The sequence below is a fragment of the Gadus chalcogrammus genome, chromosome 6 (genome assembly GCF_026213295.1).
Source record: "Gadus chalcogrammus isolate NIFS_2021 chromosome 6, NIFS_Gcha_1.0, whole genome shotgun sequence".
Lineage (NCBI taxonomy): Eukaryota > Metazoa > Chordata > Actinopteri > Gadiformes > Gadidae > Gadus > Gadus chalcogrammus.
Window position 1 is genome coordinate 26,278,676 of NC_079417.1, and position 18,726 is coordinate 26,297,401.

General features: G+C 44.0%; 2 non-coding genes across 2 annotated transcripts; both read right to left on the reverse strand.

Moving 5' to 3' along the window:
- Positions 1-9,464: 9,464 nt before the first annotated feature.
- On the reverse strand, positions 9,465-9,563 carry LOC130384993 (small nucleolar RNA U13). The gene has a single exon (XR_008895961.1). It is a non-coding gene; the product is annotated as a small nucleolar RNA U13 (small nucleolar RNA).
- Positions 9,564-14,502: 4,939 nt separating this feature from the next.
- On the reverse strand, positions 14,503-14,601 carry LOC130384990 (small nucleolar RNA U13). Its single transcript, XR_008895958.1, has one exon. It is a non-coding gene; the product is annotated as a small nucleolar RNA U13 (small nucleolar RNA).
- Positions 14,602-18,726: the final 4,125 nt, after the last annotated feature.

Below are 18,726 nucleotides of genomic sequence, written 5' to 3' on the forward strand. Positions count from 1 at the left end.
TAATAACATGTGACAAGTTCTAACACATCCCTCTGACGGACATACATGTTCATTTGCATAGGCCTACCTGCTTCTAGATTTTCATTACTAAAAATAAATTATTTCTTAAATCAATGATTTGATGTTAATCAAATGGCTTCTATGCTACATTTTTTGCAACATAACACAAAGCTAAAATAAAATGTGCAGTGTTTTATATTTTGTTACGTATTTTAAGAATCTAAGCTACCCACACATAGACCCAATGAAGACCAAACATATTAGCCGTAAATACCATGCATAGCCACAAGGGGAGCCTTACTGAAGGCTGCAATAGATACTTTATCCACAGAGGGCAGCACCACAGACCAAGCGAGGAAAACCGAGGATTACGTCCCACCGGTTTTCTCCAAGTCTTCCGGTCCTCCGAGTCCATAAGAAAGCCTCCACATCGTGGAGACAGGTAGAATTCTTCAGGCTGCGCTAGGGCATCGGTGGGTTAATGTCTTGGACCAGCTAGGAGAACACTCTCGCACGTGCTAAGGCACATCTTCAATCTCTCTTAACTTCAGAGCATCAGTTTACCATACCGAAAATACTTTATACAAATAAAGTATCTTTAAAGCTATTCCTTTGGATTCGACCCCTCTTTCCTTGAAGAACATAATAATTTATAATACTGATTCTTCTGATTTGTAACTTCATTATTCCAGATGAAACATTTGAGAAACATTTCTACACCATATTTGCAACATTTTATTCATTATTCATAAATGAAATCGCATGTGTTTCCTGAGCCCTGGTCTTAACCAAACCCTGATCACCTAAATGAAGTCACTATAATAAATTAATACTGGTAGCAAGCTCTCAACAAACACATTGATCTTTCCTAAGCTTCATGAAGACGCTGAAAGATTTGTTCACATACGTTTGCGCTGTCTCTACGATGAGTTGCCTTGAATCTTCTGATCATGACTGGTTGCAGTTTTTCCGAAACATATGCTAACACTGTATTGTTGCAGTGCATTTCCTTGCACACATTTATAACATATTGGTGTTAAGAAAGCTATATGGGCTATCTTTAATGAGGAAAAGTCATCTGACATTTTCGGAATAATGAATGGATCTATGTTCAGGCAGAATGGAAATTTGAAACGTAGGAAGAAACATACATGCCTATCCAATGCATTATTAAGAATGGGAAAATAACATTTTTTATTTCAAGTATTGCTGAATTTTGTCCCATAGAAGTGCATCTCTCCTGAAGCATACTTTTTTTATTATTATTCCGAAGGAAATCCTAAATGAATTTTTCGCTGTGACCATTATGTACAGTGTCAGTAACTCATACAAACTGTCACCTCACTCAGTTGGAGGTCGTGATTTTTCAATGTTTCATGCATATGATGAATGGTTCATTCACAGGACCTTGTGACAGGCGCAGCCATCTTGTTACAATGTGTGCCTCAAGCTAGTGGTGCCGAGATGATGCCTCATGAATCGTCAATGCCTCGCAGCCAGATGAACCATCAAAGTGGTTCGACCTCGAAGCTTCAAATGAGTACGCTAGGGACTCCTAGTGGCGAATGAAATTATGATGAAAGAAAGAGTTTCCTGTGAAGATGTGGTGTTTGCTTCATACAACATCAAAACGTTTAAGAATTAAAGTCATTTCAGTGATACGTGTGTCGTTCATAAATATCTCCCGAGCTCATGGTAGAGAACAAATCATTTGACAAAGATTTTAAGTCATCCCGGGCAAAATAGATTGTCTTATAACTACAGTAGCCTACTAATAATTGTAATAATAGAACTGCATAATGACTGAGAATGCGTGTGATTAATTACATAGCCATAAAAGTGATCTTGGAACAGGGTAGGGTCTTCTTTTTGTAAAAATGTGCCAATTGTGAACCCATATCGCGGAACAGCCCGAGATGAAGCCTCGAACGTCACACGCTACGTCATTTCGCCTATGGGAATCCTACTCGATACGGAGCTTCGCTGGGGGAGGAGCCGAGGTACTCGACACACGCCCCGATGCCTCCACGCAAACCATAACGATAGTTATGTTATTATAACTCTAGTTCTATGATTGTAGGCGTAGCCGTCTAGGCTTCGCCTTACGGGCTTGTCCCATGTGCGCGTTTGCGCGCGCTGAAAATTCAAACTATGCACCTATCAGCGTGGGCACCGCCCACATTTCCCACGGTATCGTGTATATAGCGCGGTGAATACCGTCGCTCATCCTCCACGCTTTTCTTTCAGCATTTGGAGGGTACAGCAGGTGGGAAACTAGACGGCTACGCCTACAATCATAGAACTAGAGTTATAATAACATAACTATCGTTCTATTTCATGTAGGCTACGCCGTCTAGGCTTCGCCTTATAGGCTAAGGTGAAGCTGCGAGCGGAGCCCGATCAATGTACTCCTGCTGGACCCCAGTCAAAACGACCTAAGTCACCAGAACACATTAAGACTCAAAAAAGCCAAGGAAGTGTAAAACACAACAGCTTAATAAAAAACTAATTCCTCCTAGATCAAGCAAGGCAATGATCAAGGGAGAAAAAAGTGAGTCTGTAAAGACTCCGGCTCTAATCCATGCTTCATGGAACCCATGAAAAGGAAAAGAAAAAAACCAGAGCAACACGGTTTCTATTAGGTCCGCTACTACCGGGGGCGGAGCCACAGAATCCGGCTCTCCAATAAGGGGACTCTCTCGGCCGTTTTTAGAAGAAAAAACGGCGGGAGTGCCACACTGGCAAACCAAGCCACCTGACAATTGGCGAGCCAATAGAAAAACCTCCCTAGCCTGTTTTTCATTTGAAAAAAGGTGGGAGAGTGAGACTGGTAATCAAGTCCAACTCGCCAGCCGGCGAGAGGAAATTCAACCACGCCGCTTTAAAGAACATGTCTATATTCTTAAGCCGTAAAAGGGGTCCCGGACTCTAGCACAGAGTTACAGAGTGAGCCCCTGGACATGTCTAACATGTACAAACGGACAAAGGGGCCGGGGGAAGGCCAAGACGCAGCCGCGCAGATGTCTTCCACCGAAACGCCCTTGAGTAGAACCGTTGAAGCGGCCACGCTCCGTGTGGAGTGAGCTTTAACGCCCAACGGTGGCGCCAAGCCCTGCCGAGAGTAGGCTAAGCAAACACCCTCACATACCCAGCGAGAAAACCGCTGCTTAGAGAGAGCGCGGCCCCTGCTAGCGTCGCTATAACACACAAACAACTGTTGTGTGGAGCGGAATGCGGCCGAGCGATTCACGTACATAGCCAACGCCCAACCGGGCATAGGAGATGCAACTCCGCCTCCGCCTCATCAGAATGAGGCGGGGGGTGAAAAGCCTTAAGCACAATATCCCTCGACCGAAAATAACTATTAATGTTCTTCGGGAGGAACGCAGGATTAGGTCTGAGCAACGCAAAGGAGCTGTCCTCGTTTAGCAACAAGCAACTCGGGCTGACAGACAGAGTGGTTAGCTCACCGGCTTGCTTGGCAGAAACCAAGGCCAACAAGAGTGCCGTCTTAAATGACAAGGCATCCAAGGGGGCCTGAGAAAGAGGCTCGAAAGGATCCCTGGACAATCCGCGCAACACGGTGGGGAGATCCCAGCGTGGTGTAAGCACGCGTGAAAACAGGCCTAACCCGTCTAGCCCCACGCAAGAATCTCTTGACCAGTGGATGGCTGAAGATCGGTCCACCATCACAGCCTGCATGGCCAGCCGAAACGGCTGCCGCATAGACCTTGATAGTGGAGAAGGCCAAACCTTTTTCCAATAAGTTTTGCAGAAACGAAAGCACGCTTCCCACCTCGCATTGAGGTGGAAAGGCGCACCACTTCGCCGAATAGAGGGAAGAAGTAGAAGGCGCACGAGCGCTCTGAATAGAGTTGATAACCGTCTCAGGCAAACCTTTGCCCTGCAGAATCAACCTCTCAGGAGCCAAACCAACAGCCGTCCCGAGACATCGGGCGGGTGGTGCACCGTCCCGTGGGCCTGTGAGAGCGCATCCGGCCTGAACGGTACTGGCCACGGCGCTGACCGCAAGAGCGCGGCCAGCTCTGGAAATCACAGAGCTGAACGGTTCTCCGGGGCCACTAATATCAGGGACAGACTCTCCTGTCTGACCCGTTCCAGAAGAGGAAGGATCAGCTGGAGCGGGGGAAACGCATACAAGAGAGCCCGCGGCCAAGGTGTGTGTGCCAACGCATCTACCCCCAACGGGGGAAGATCCCGAGGGCTGAGGGAGAACCACCACCTGCAGTGCGTGTTCTCCCTGGACGCGAAGAGGTCCACCTGTGCTGTCCCGAACTTCTGCCAGATCAGTCTGACAATGTCGGGATGTAACCGCCACTCGTCTCGGTGGGGACCGCCTCGAGACATGAGGTCCGCCCCAAAGTTCTGAGCGCCCGCGATATGCAGGGCTCTCAGACTGAGGAGATACTGATGAGCCCAAAGCCAGAGCTCGACCGCCTTTCGGTGGAGAGCAGGGGAGCGGCCGCGCACCAGGTGAAAGAAATGCAACAGCATTTTCCTCACAGCGTCGAGCTCCAACACATTTAAGTGTGCTGTAGTGGGCGTGCGCCACTCGTCCCCGACCGAGTGAGAGAGGCACGTTTCTTCCCCAACCCGTCAATGAGGCATCTGTGAAGACCACTACGTAGGACGCCACCCTGCCCAGGGGAACACCCCTGAGAAGGGCGGAGGGTCTTTTCCAATATTCCAGGTCTGGCGACACCGAACGGGAAACGAGGAGCACCCTGAGCTTGTGTCGCCTGGAGTCTAACCGTTGGCGAGCAAACCCCCGCTGGAGTCTGCGCATAAAAAGCAGACCCAGGGGGACCACGGGGCGGGCAGCTGCCATCAGCCCTAACAGGCGCATGGTGGACAGTGCGGTCACGTTTCTGCGAACGCGAAAACGAGAGAGCGTCGACAGGATGGCGTCTCGCCGAGGAGGCGAAAGCATCGCAGTCATGGTGGCTGAGTCTAGGCAAACCCCTGAGTAGACTGTCTGCCGGCTGGGGAGCGGGGAGCTCTTCTCCCAGTTGATGGCAAAACCCAGGAAGGCGAGATGGTTTATCACCAACATGGTGTCCCTTCTCGCGGTCTCTTCTGAGTTGCTCAGAAGAAGCAGGTCATCTAGGTAGAAGAGAATCCTCTTTTCCTGACGCCTGAGCGGTTCCAACGCCGTGTCCACACACTTCGAGAAGGTGCGCGGAGTCAGGGAATAGCCGAACGGCAGACACTGGTACTCGTATGCCATCCCCATAAAGGCAAAGCGGAGAAACTTCCTGTGCGCCTGCCGAACAGGGACGTGGAAGTAATCATCCTTGAGATCCAGGGATGTGAACCAATCGCCCTCTCTCACACACCGGAACAACGCTCCGACAGTGAGCATTCTGAACTTCCTCGTGGCAACGGATCTGTTGAACACGCGAAGATCCAGAATAGGTCTCTTTTCCCCTGGCTTCTTGGAAACCAGGAAGTAGCGGGAATAAAACCCTAGGTGAGACTCGTGGGGGGGAACGACAGTGATGGCCCCCTTTACCAAGAGACGTGTCACCTCTGCTGCCAGAGCCCTGCTCGCAGCCGGGTCCCGTAGCGTGGTCTCCACCAACCCCATAAAGGGTGGGGGACGACGCTTGAACTGTATGGGATGGCCCCTTCTCAACGTGGTGTCCAACAACGATGGCAGAACGCACCGCTCTTGCCAACACGCATAGCGGTCGGAGAGAGGGCGAGCCGACAGCTGAGGAAGACCGTCCAGGAATAACCCGTATTCCTCTGCCCCTACCGCCTCCACACTGCGTGTGAGCCAAGGGGGGCTTCCCATGAAAGGGAGGAGGCTCAGCGAGCGTAGGAGACGTACCAGATCCAGCCGCTGTAAAAACAACGAGCTGTCTAGACTTCGCGCTCGTGCCCGCTGAACAGGGAGCGAGCCGTCCGGCCGCCGCACCTGTGCGCATGCGCTGTCCGCAGGCTGTAGCCACAGCGCGCGGACCCGTCTCCTCACCTATAATGTGGGGAACTGGGAGACCGGTACAAGCGGCCGTATCCACGGGCTCGTGCAACGAGTCTCTGATCTGTCCACGAGGCTCCAAGGGACGCCGCTTCTTAGAAGCAGGTGAACCAGAGGCCATGTGAACACGCCGTCCGACCGCCACCCTACAGCCACAGGGCTGAGAGGGGGGAAGAGGCAACATGGAGGAACGCACCACAAGCGTAGTACGCTGGTGGCCTGAGGAATATCTTCTTAAGAAGATAAGGAATATTTAATCTTCTTAATAGTAGTTCTCAATTTCTCGCTGATAAGCACAAGTGCTGAAAGAAAAGGGAGGATGAGCAACGGTATTCACCGCGCTATATACATGATACCGTGGGAAATGTGGGCGGTGCCCACGCTGATAGGTGCATAGTTTGAATTTTCACGGGACAAGCCCATAAGGCGAAGCCTAGACGGCGTAGCCTACATGAAATAGAACTGCAACTAGTGATGGGCAAATGAAGCTTTTATGAAGCATCGAACCAGTTGAGCCAAATGTTTCGAAAATGGGTTCATTACTCGAAGCTTCAGTGACAGCGACCTCTGCTGGCGAAGTTCGAGGCTGCAGTGGATTCAACGTATCCCTGCTTTGAAAACTATTTGACGCACAAACACACAAACCCAAATACTTAATAGCATGATCTTTTCACGAATAAAGATTGATCTAAATACAGATGTCTAAATTGTTCTTAAAGGGATATGCCTAGCCTTCTGTCCAGATAGGCTAACTGATGTAGGCTAGGATATAATTGAAACAGCATATAAAAACTTACCACCCAAGAATGGGATTCGAACCCGGGTCCTCCACTCCACAGTCAGTGTGTTATCCCCTAGTCTACTCAAATCGCTAAATTATGTTGATCTATTACATACATACCCTACTATGCACAACTCCCGTAAACGATTGTAGCATCGATTGTGTTTTCTTTTTTCATTAAATAGTTAGGCGGTGACCAGCTGGCTTCGGACAAGGTTGGTTGGGTGTGCTTGAGTAACTCTAGGGGGTGATTATGTGGGATGGGGTTAGACACTCAAAGATTTGTATTGAGGTAGGCTGCCTTATGGATTGAGTCGGTTTCTTTTTTTTTGCTCAAAGCTCCTCCACCGAGCCGCGGACCAGTCAAGTGATTCATTCAGGCAACGAACCAGTTGCTGCTTCGGACGTCACATGTCACGTGTTTTTTTTGCTCTGAAGCAAGCTTCGAAGCAGTGCTTCTTGGGAGTTGGTTTGAAGCACTTATCGAAGCTTCAGTGTCACACTGCCATCACTAACTGCAACCACCAATGGTCAGATGATGCAACGCATCGTAGCAACTTAGGAGACTGATTAATTTGTTGAGAGCTACCAATATGACTGTACAGACATTCATTTGGTGAATAGGGTTCCACGTTAATTGAGGAGGACAAGACCAGGGCTCAGGAAACACATTTTGTGAATATGAATTTTCAAAATGTTACAATTATATTAGGGTGTTGTTTCTTACTTTTTTCTTTTATAATGAAGTTACACATTAAAAGAATAAAGTAATATTCCAAAAACATTATATAATTTGTATTTATGTTTAAGCTTTGTGATCTGGTGCAAAATATTTCGATGAAAAGTTATCACAACTACCCTTAAATAAGGTTAGACATTCTGATGTTTGACACAAAATATTTTCTTTATGAAAACTTCCTTCAAGTAATGAAAATCTAGATAGATATTCCTTCATCAGCAGATTTTTTTAGGACCCGCATTGATTTAGCATCCGTGATTATTACTTTGTCACATTACGTATGTTAGGACGTTTCAAGTCCGGATCAGAAAGTTTGAGGCACACATCGTAACAAGATGGCTGCGCCTGTCACAGACATCCTGTGAATGAACCAATTTCAATTTTTCAATTTTTAGGCGTTTATTTAAGTCAGGCACAGAGTTACATTTTTTGGTTTCAAGGTCAAAACACATTCAAAGGTTAACAAGCAAAATAGTTACATTTTACAGCAAGGTCAACGCATTCAAATGTTAACACAAAATTCTACATAACTCAGTGTTCTCTATTTTCCAGAGTTCCTTACATACCACAATTCCATATCGTTCCTTGTCCCTCCACACATAATCCTTTACCAAGGTTATGCTCAAATTAACGATTGATTCCGCTGAACACAAAAGGCTCTTGTACACCATTAGGTTACGACACCTCCACATCGACTCTTTTGTGCAATTAATCAAGGCCCACCATCTTTCCCAGCCCTTACCGTTACCACTCTTTATAACCCCATACAGGACATCTGATTCCGTTGGGACTCTAAACAGGTCACCCAGCCATGGCCCCAATAAGCGCCAAACCCTCCGAGCCACCCCACATGACCACAACAAATGTGAAACATCCTCATCTCCACCACACCCCACCCTGGGACATCTTGCACTCTTAGATGACCCTGTGAATGAACCATTCATCATATGCATGAAACATGGAAAAATCACGATCTGCAACTGAGTGAGGTGACACTTTGTATGAGTTACTGACACTGTACATAATGGTCACAGCGAAAAATTCATTTATGATTTCCTTCGGAATAATAATAAAAAAAAGTATGCTTCAGGAGAGATCGCACTTATGGGACAAAATTCAGCAATACTTGAAATAAAGAAAGTTATTTTCCCATTCTTAATAATGCATTGGATAGGCCTGTATGTTTCTTCCCACGTTTCAAATTTCCATTCTGCCTGAACATAGATCCATTCATTATTCCGAAAATGTCAGATGACTTTTCCTCATTAAAGATAGCCCATATAGCTTTCTTAACACCAATATGTTATAAATGTGTGCAAGGAAATGCACTGCAACAATACAGTGTTAGCATATGTTTCGGAAAAACTGCAACCAGTCATGATCAGAAGATTCAAGGCAACTCATCGTAGAGACAGCGCAAACGTATGTGAACAAATCTTTCAGCGTCTTCATGAAGCTTAGGAAAGATCAATGTGTTTGTTGAGAGATGCGTATTAATTTATTATAGTGACTTCATTTAGGTGATCAGGGTTTGGTTAAGACCAGGGCTCAGGAAACACATGCGATTTCATTTATGAATAATGAATAAAATGTTGCAAATATAGTATAGAAATGTTTCTCAAATGTTTCATCTGGAATAATAAAGTTACAAATCAGAAGAATCAGTATTATAAATATAAAACACTGCACTTTTTATTTTAGCTTTGTGTTATGTTGCAAAAAATGTAGCATAGAAGCCATTTGATTAACATCAAATCATTGATTTAAGAAATAATGTATTTTTAGTAATGAAAATCTAGAAGCAGGTAGGCCTATGCAAATTAACATGTATGTCCGTCAGAGGGATGTGTTAGAACTTGTCACATGTTATTATATAACAGAAAAGAATAAGCAGGACTAACACAATTTGCCGACATTTGGCGGAGAAGATCTCAAGTCAGGATCAGAAAGTCTGAGGCACCAATCGTAACAAGCTGGCTGCGCCTTTCACGGAAAGCCATGAACAAACCTTTCATCATTTGCATGAAACTTGGAAAGATCATAGCAATGAGCAATCGAGGTGACAATATATATGATTTGGCTCACTGTGTGAGTAACGGTCTCATCAATACCTTTCTTTTGGCGAGCTGCATGTTTCAACTGCACTTTTCTTCATTAACACACCACCGATCAAGACATTGAGATGTTGTTTTTGATTAAAAAAAACTGCAACCACCAATGGTCAGATGATGCAACACATCGTAGCAACTTAGGAGACTGATTCATTTGTTGAGAGCTACCAGTATGACTGTACACACATTCATTTGGTGAATAGGGTTCCACGTTAATTGAGGAGGACAAGACCAGGGCTCAGGAAACACATTTTGTGAACATGAATTTTCAAAATGTTACAATTAGGCCTATATTATGGTGATGTTTCTTACTTTTTTTTTTATAATGAAGTTACACATTAAAGAATAAAGTAATATTCCAAAAACAATATAGAATTTGTATTGATGTTTAAGCTTTGTGATCTGGTACAAAATATTTAGATGAAAAGGTATCACAACCACCCTTAAATAAGGTTAGACATTCTGATGTTTGACACAAAATATTTTCTTTATGAAAACTTCCTTCAAGTAATGAAAATCTAGATTATACATATTCCTTCATCAGCAGATTATTTTAGGACCCGCATTGATTTAGCATCCGTGTTTATTACTTTGTCACATAACGTATGTTAGGACATTTCAAGTCCGGATCAGAAAGTTTGAGGCACACATCGTAACAAGATGGCTGCGCCTGCAGACGTCCTGTGAATGAACCATTCATCATATGCATGAAACATGGAAAAATCACGACCTGCAGCTGAGTGAGGTGACAGTTTGTATGAGTTACTGACACTGTACATAATGGTCACAGCGAAAAATTCATTTAGGATTTCCTTCGGAATAATAATAAAAAAAAAGTATGCTTCAGGAGAGATGCACTTCTATGGGACAAAATTCAGCAATAGGCTACTTGAAATAAAAAAAGTTATTTTCCCATTCTTAATAATGCATTGGATAGGCCTGTATGTTTCTTCCCACGTTTCAAATTTCCATTCTGCCTGAACATAGATCCATTCATTATTCCGAAAATGTCAGATGACTTTTCCTCATTAAAGATAGCCCATATAGCTTTCTTAACACCAATATGTTATAAATGTGTGCAAGGAAATGCACTGCAACAATACAGTGTTAGCATATGTTTCGGAAAAACTGCAACCAGTCATGATCAGAAGATTCAAGGCAACTCATCGTAGAGACAGCGCAAACGTATGTGAACAAATCTTTCAGCGTCTTCATGAAGCTTAGGAAAGATCAATGTGTTTGGTGAGAGCTTGCTACCAGTATTCATTTATTATAGTGACTTCATTTAGGTGATCAGGGTTTGGTTAAGACCAGGGCTCAGGAAACACATGCGATTTCATTCATGAATAATGAATAAAATGTTGCAAATATGGTATAGAAATGTACGGAAGAGGATTAGGGCCACACATGTAAATAAAAATTAAGTTCTGACTTTATTCCCAGAATTCTGAGAAAAAAGTCAGAATTCTGACTTTAATCTCAGAATTCTGAGAATAAAGTCAGAATTCTGACATTAATCTCAGAATTCTGACATTAATCTCAGAATTCAGAGAAAATAAATCAGAATTCTGACTTTAATCTCAGAATTCTGACTTTTTTTCAGAATTCTGAGATTAAAGTCAAAATTCTGACATTAATCTCAGAATTCTGAGAAAAAAGTCAGAATTCTGACTTTAATCTCAGAATTCTGAGAAAAAAGTCAGAATTCTGACTTTAAAGTCAGAACTACGGGTATCTGTAGGGACCAACCTCCGTGGGAGAGACACTTTGCTTTATGCAGTAGGAGGAAACCTATGGAAAGCCAAGAAGGCCACAATCCGGCCCTAGAATGGCGCGGTAAAAGTGCAAGAATTCCGTACGGAATCCGTACGGAACTAATAGCCGCGGCTATTAGTCATATTGAGATGGCAGTGTGCGAAATACCCGTCAATATTCGGGGATGCCCTCATCCCCAGATTGTTCTCGATATGCAGTAGCCAGCTAGGCCATAACATTACAATATTTAATGGATGCAAGCAAGCCAAGACAATCAATCTATATCTGTAGCCTACATGACAACACACACACACACACACAGACACACACACGCACACACGTTAAACACACTGGTAAAGCAATAGGAGCCTGCATTGGCTAAAGTTGTTGGGATTCACGTTATTTTATAACAGGGAGGGGCAAAGTTGTGCATTACAATGCAAACACGACAATAATTGGCACCGTTCTTGCGCACTCAGAAGAACATGAACTGAATAAATGCCAGGTATATAGCATATTGGAGACGGGCACACAATCAGTGCATTTGCAAATGAGAGCCTGCAGTATGACCGATCTTGTGACATTATTTAACCATCCATCTACAGCTAATACGATCAGACAGATACATCATTGATCACATATAAGCCCACAACAAGCCCAACATCACCACGGCAGGTGCGCTCTCTCTCGCACATTCACACAATCACTCCAACTTCTCCAACTCCAAGGCAAAGCTGTTTCACTAAGACCACAAACAACCACAACTAACCAGCCTACATATCCACAACAATGCACAACAATCAGTTTATACATTGCGTCTATCTTCTGTTTGGCGCACATGGCTAATTTGCATACTTGCACAGGACGGTCGGCTCCGCTTGTCAAAAAAATAGAACGTATTTGTGAATAAATGCTTTGAATTCTGAATACTGGACTTGGTGGGCTTGGTGAGTTGGCTATGGGACGTGCACTTTTACCGCGCCATTCTAGGGCCGGATTGTGGCCTTCTTGGCTTTCCATAGGTTTCCTCCTACTGCATTAAGCAAACTGTCTCTCCCACGGAGGTTGGTCCTTACAGATACCCGTAGTTCTGACTTTAAAGTCAGAATTCTGACTTTTTTCTCAGAATTCTGAGATTAATTTCAGAATTCTGACTTTAATCTCAGAATTCTGAGAAAAAAGTCAGAATTCTGAGATTAAAATCAGAATTCTGACTTTATTCTCAGAATTCTGAGATTAAAGTCAGAATTCTGACTTTTTTTCAGAATTCTGAGATTAAAGTCAAAATTCTGACATTAATCTCAGAATTCTGAGAAAAAAGTCAGAATTCTGACTTTAATCTCAGAATTCTGAGAAAAAAGTCAGAATTCTGACTTTAAAGTCAGAACTACGGGTATCTGTAGGGACCAACCTCCGTGGGAGAGACACTTTTTTTTATGCAGTAGGAGGAAACCTATGGAAAGCCAAGAAGGCCACAATCCGGCCCTAGAATGGCGCGGTAAAAGTGCAAGAATTCCGTACGGAATCCGTACGGAACTAATAGCCGCGGCTATTAGTCATATTGAGATGGCAGTGTGCGAAATACCCGTCAATATTCGGGGATGCCCTCATCCCCAGATTGTTCTCGATATGCAGTAGCCAGCTAGGCCATAACATTACAATATTTAATGGATGCAAGCAAGCCAAGACAATCAATCTATATCTGTAGCCTACATGACAACACACACACACACACACACACACACACACAGACACACACACGCACACACGTTAAACACACTGGTAAAGCAATAGGAGCCTGCATTGGCTAAAGTTGTTGGGATTCACGTTATTTTATAACAGGGAGGGGCAAAGTTGTGCATTACAATGCAAACACGACAATAATTGGCACCGTTCTTGCGCACTCAGAAGAACATGAACTGAATAAATGCCAGGTATATAGCATATTGGAGACGGGCACACAATCAGTGCATTTGCAAATGAGAGCCTGCAGTATGACCGATCTTGTGACATTATTTAACCATCCATCTACAGCTAATACGATCAGACAGATACATCATTGATCACATATAAGCCCACAACAAGCCCAACATCACCACGGCAGGTGCGCTCTCTCTCGCACATTCACACAATCACTCCAACTTCTCCAACTCCAAGGCAAAGCTGTTTCACTAAGACCACAAACAACCACAACTAACCAGCCTACATATCCACAACAATGCACAACAATCAGTTTATACATTGCGTCTATCTTCTGTTTGGCGCACATGGCTAATTTGCATACTTGCACAGGACGGTCGGCTCCGCTTGTCAAAAAAATAGAACGTATTTGTGAATAAATGCTTTGAATTCTGAATACTGGACTTGGTGGGCTTGGTGAGTTGGCTATGGGACGTGCACTTTTGCCGCGCCATTCTAGGGCCGGATTGTGGCCTTCTTGGCTTTCCATAGGTTTCCTCCTACTGCATTAAGCAAACTGTCTCTCCCACGGAGGTTGGTCCTTACAGATACCCGTAGTTCTGACTTTAAAGTCAGAATTCTGACTTTTTTCTCAGAATTCTGAGATTAATTTCAGAATTCTGACTTTAATCTCGGAATTCTGAGAAAAAAGTCAGAATTCTGAGATTAAAGTCAGAATTCTGACTTTTTATCTCAGAATTCTGAGATTAATGTCAGAATTCTGTGATTAAAGTCAGAATTCTGGCTTTTTTCTCAGAATTCTGAGAATAAAGTCAGAACTTAATTTTTTTTTACATGTGTGGCCCTAATCCTCTTCCGTAGAAATGTTTCTCAAATGTTTCATCTGGAATAATAAAGTTACAAATCAGAAGAATCAGTATTATAAATATAAAACACTGCACTTTTTATTTTAGCTTTGTGTTATTTTGCAAAAAATGTAGCATAGAAGCCATTTGATTAACATCAAATCATTGATTTAAGAAATAATTTATTTTTAGTAATGAAAATCTAGAAGCAGGTAGGCCTATGCAAATTAACATGTATGTCCGTCAGAGGGATGCGTTAGAACTTGTCACATGTTATTATATAACAGAAAAGAATAAGCAGGACGAACACAATTTGCCGACATTTGGCGGAGAAGATCTCAAGTCAGGATCAGAAAGTCTGAGGCACCAATCGTAACAAGCTGGCTGCGCCTTTCACGGAAAGCCGTGAACAAACCTTTCATCATTTGCATGAAACTTGGAAAGATCATAGCAATGAGCAAGCGAGGTGACAATATATATGATTTGACTCACTGTGTGAGTAACGGTCTCATCAATACCTTTCTTTTGGCGAGTTGCATGTTTCAACTGCACTTTTCTTCATTAACAAACCACCGATCAAGACATTGAGATGTTGTTTTTGATTAAAAAAAACTGCAACCACCAATGGTCAGATGATGCAACACATCGTAGCAACTTAGGAGACTGATTAATTTGTTGAGAGCTACCAGTATGACTGTACACACATTCATTTGGTGAATAGGGTTCCACGTTAATTGAGGAGGACAAGACCAGGGCTCAGGAAACACATTTTGTGAACATGAATTTTCAAAATGTTACAATTAGGCCTATATTATGGTGATGTTTCTTACTTTTTTTTTTTATAATGAAGTTACACATTAAAGAATAAAGTAATATTCCAAAAACATTATAGAATTTGTATTGATGTTTAAGCTTTGTGATCTGGTACAAAATATTTAGATGAAAAGGTATCACGACCACCCTTAAATAAGGTTAGACATTCTGATGTTTGACACAAAATATTTTCTTTATGAAAACTTCCTTCAAGTAATGAAAATCTAGATACATATTCCTTCATCAGCAGATTGTTTTAGGACCCGCATTGATTTAGCATCCGTGTTTATTACTTTGTCACATTACGTATGTTAGGACGTTTCAAGTCTGGATCAGAAAGTTTGAGGCACACATCGTAACAAGATGGCTGCGCCTGTCACAGACGTCCTGTGAATGAACCATTCATCATATGCATGAAACATGGAAAAATCAGGACCTGCAACTGAGTGAGGTGACAGTTTGTATGAGTTACTGACACTGTACATAATGGTCACAGCGAAAAATTCATTTAGGATTTCCTTCGGAATAATAATAAAAAAAAAGTGTGCTTCAGGAGAGATGCACTTCTATGGGACAAAATTCAGCAATACTTGAAATAAAAAAAGTTATTTTCCCATTCTTAATAATGCATTGGATAGGCCTGTATGTTTCTTGTTTCAAATTTCCATTCTGCCTGAACATAGATCCATTCATTATTCCGAAAATGTCAGATGACTTTTCCTCATTAAAGATAGCCCATATAGCTTTCTTAACACCAATATTTTATAAATGTGTGCAAGGAAATGCACTGCAACAATACAGTGTTAGCCTATGTTTCGGAAAAACTGCAACCAGTCATGATCAGAAGATTCAAGGCAACTCATCGTAGAGACAGCGCAAACGTATGTGAACAAATCTTTCAGCGTCTTCATGAAGCTTAGGAAAGATCAATGTGTTTGTTGAGAGCTTGCTACCAGTATTAATTTATTATAGTGACTTCATTTAGGTGATCAGGGTTTGGTTAAGACCAGGGCTCAGGAAAAACATGCGATTTCTTTTATGAATAATGAATAAAATGTTGCAAATATGGTATAGAAATGTTTCTCAAATGTTTCATCTGGAATAATGAAGTTACAAATCAGAAGAATCAGTATTATAAATATAAAACATTGCACTTTTTATTTTAGCTTTGTGTTATGTTGCAAAAAATGTAGCATAGAAGCCATTTGATTAACATCAAATCATTGATTTAAGAAATAATTTATTTTTAGCAATGAAAATCTAGAAGCAGGTAGGCCAATGCAAATTAACATGTATGTCCGTCAGAGGGATGTGTTAGAACTTGTCACATGTTATTATTAGTGATGTTCTGGTTTGCGTCGAGGCATCGCGAGTACCTCGGCTCCTCCCCCAGCGAAGCTCCGTATCGAGTAGGATTCACATAGGCGAAATGACGTAGAGTGTGACAGGAAACTCTTTCTTTCATCATAATTTCATTCACCACTAGGTGTCCCTAGCGTACTCAGTTGAAGCTTCGAGGTCCAACCACTTTGATGGTTCATCTGGCTGCGAGGCTTTGACGTTTCGTGAGGCATCATCTCGGCACCACTAGTTATTAGATAGCCTAACAGAAAGGAATAAGCAGGACTAACACAATTTGCCAACATTTGGCGGAGAAGATCTCAAGTCATGATCAGAAAGTCTGAGGCACCAGTCGTAACAAGTTGGCTGCGCCTTTCACGGAAAGCAGTGAACAAACGTTTCATCATTTGCATGAAACTTGGAAAGATCATTGAAATGAGCAAGCGAGGTGACAATATATATGATTTGACTCACTGTGTGAGTAACGGTCCCATCAATACCTTTCTTTGGCGATTTGCACGTTTCAACTGCACTTTTCTTCATTAACACACCACCGATCAAGACATTGAGATGTTGTTTTTGATTAAAAAAAACTGCAACCACCAATGGTCAGATGATGCAACACATCGTAGCAACTTAGGAGACTGATTAATTTGTTGAGAGCTACCAGTATGACTGTACAGACATTCATTTGGTGAATAGGGTTCCACGTTAATTGAGGAGGACAAGACCAGGGCTCAGGAAACACATTTTGTGAATATGAATTTTCAAAATGTTACAATTATATTATGGTGATGTTTCTTACTTTTTTTTTTATGATGAAGTTACACATTAAAAGAATAAAGTAATATTCCAAAAACATTATATAATTTGTATTTATGTTTAAGCTTTGTGATCTGGTGCAAAATATTTAGATGAAAAGTTATCACAACCACCCTTAAATAAGGTTAGACATTCTGATGTTTGACACAAAATATTTTCTTGATGAAAACTTCCTTCAAGTAATGAAAATCTAGATACATATTCCTTCATCAGCAGATTTTTATAGGACCCGGATTGATTTAGCATCCGTGATTATTACTTTGTCACATTACGTATGTTAGGACGTATCAAGTCCGGATCAGAAAGTTTGAGGTAGTAATGTTCTATTTCATGTAGGCTACGCCGTCTAGGCTTCGCCTTATGGGCTTGTCCCGTGCGCGCCAACCTATCAGCGTGGGCACCGCCCACATTTCCCACGGTATCGTGTATATAGCGCGGTGAATACCGTCGCTCATCCTCCCTTTTCTTTCAGCACTTGTGCTTATCAGCGAGAAATTGAGAACTATTAAGAAGAAGATGAAGACTTAAACACGGATCTCCCGAGCCGGTGGCAGCGGCTCGGGCGAGGCCGCGGACAAACGGCCCCTTTTCAGGGCCACCTGAGAGCGCTCCTGGAGCTAGGTCCTTTACAGGACTCCTTTGCGCCTCCTGTCCCGCCTCCCTGGCACCGGGTGACGGGCACTTGGCGTGCTCTGTGTGCCTCGGCACCGACCACGCCGAGGCTGCTATGGCGGCCCCCGTCTCCTGTGTCGCCTGCCGGGAGCTGCCTGAAGAGGGGATCCTCTCCAGGCATCTCTTCTTTTCCCCTGCGGTGGACCTGACGCGATGGCATCATCGACGCCGACGACGACGCCTCTATGGACGGCGACTCGGCGTCCGGTTTTTCCCGCTCTCGGTTACAACCGCCACCGTCGCGGGGAGATCATGGGTGAGGCGGCGGCCATCAAAGGGTTTCCCATGCCGGCCCCGCCTCTCGCCCCCGTATCTGACGATATGCAGGGCGAGTGCTTTCGCACCCCATCTGCTTCCCGGTGGGTTACCCCTTGTTCCCGCCTGTGCAGCACTTGTTTACTGCTGCAGGTGGGGACCCTTCTACCCTGAAGGCTCCGGTAAGCGAGGGGGATCCCTCGCCTGGAGCCTCCACTGGCAGCGCTTTTCTGTCCGGGCGCCGGATGGCACCCTAACGAAAAGCCGCTGCCCCCCGACCGCCTCCAGAAGCAGATTGGAGGCAATCCGCGGCGGCTGTCAACAACATCGCCCTGCTCTCCTCTGGCATGGTCTCCTTGTTTGCTGACAGGGAGGCCTACGGCCCGGAGGAAGCCGCGAGATGGCTGGCGGTTTCCCGCTTTTTCCAGCGCCATCCTCCAGCTATGCCAGCCGATGGCCGTTTCGGCCGGCCGGCATATGGCGTGGGCTACCATGATTCAAAGGGTCATATGGCTCTCCCACACTGCGGTGCAGGAACGAGAGCGGGCCAGCCTCGTCCAGGGTCCACTAGCGCCTGATGGCCTATTTGGTCCCCGGTTCTCCGAGGTGCTCGCGCACCAGCAGTCAGTCCGTGAGAATGGTTCCCGGTTCGGGGCGATTCTCACGGG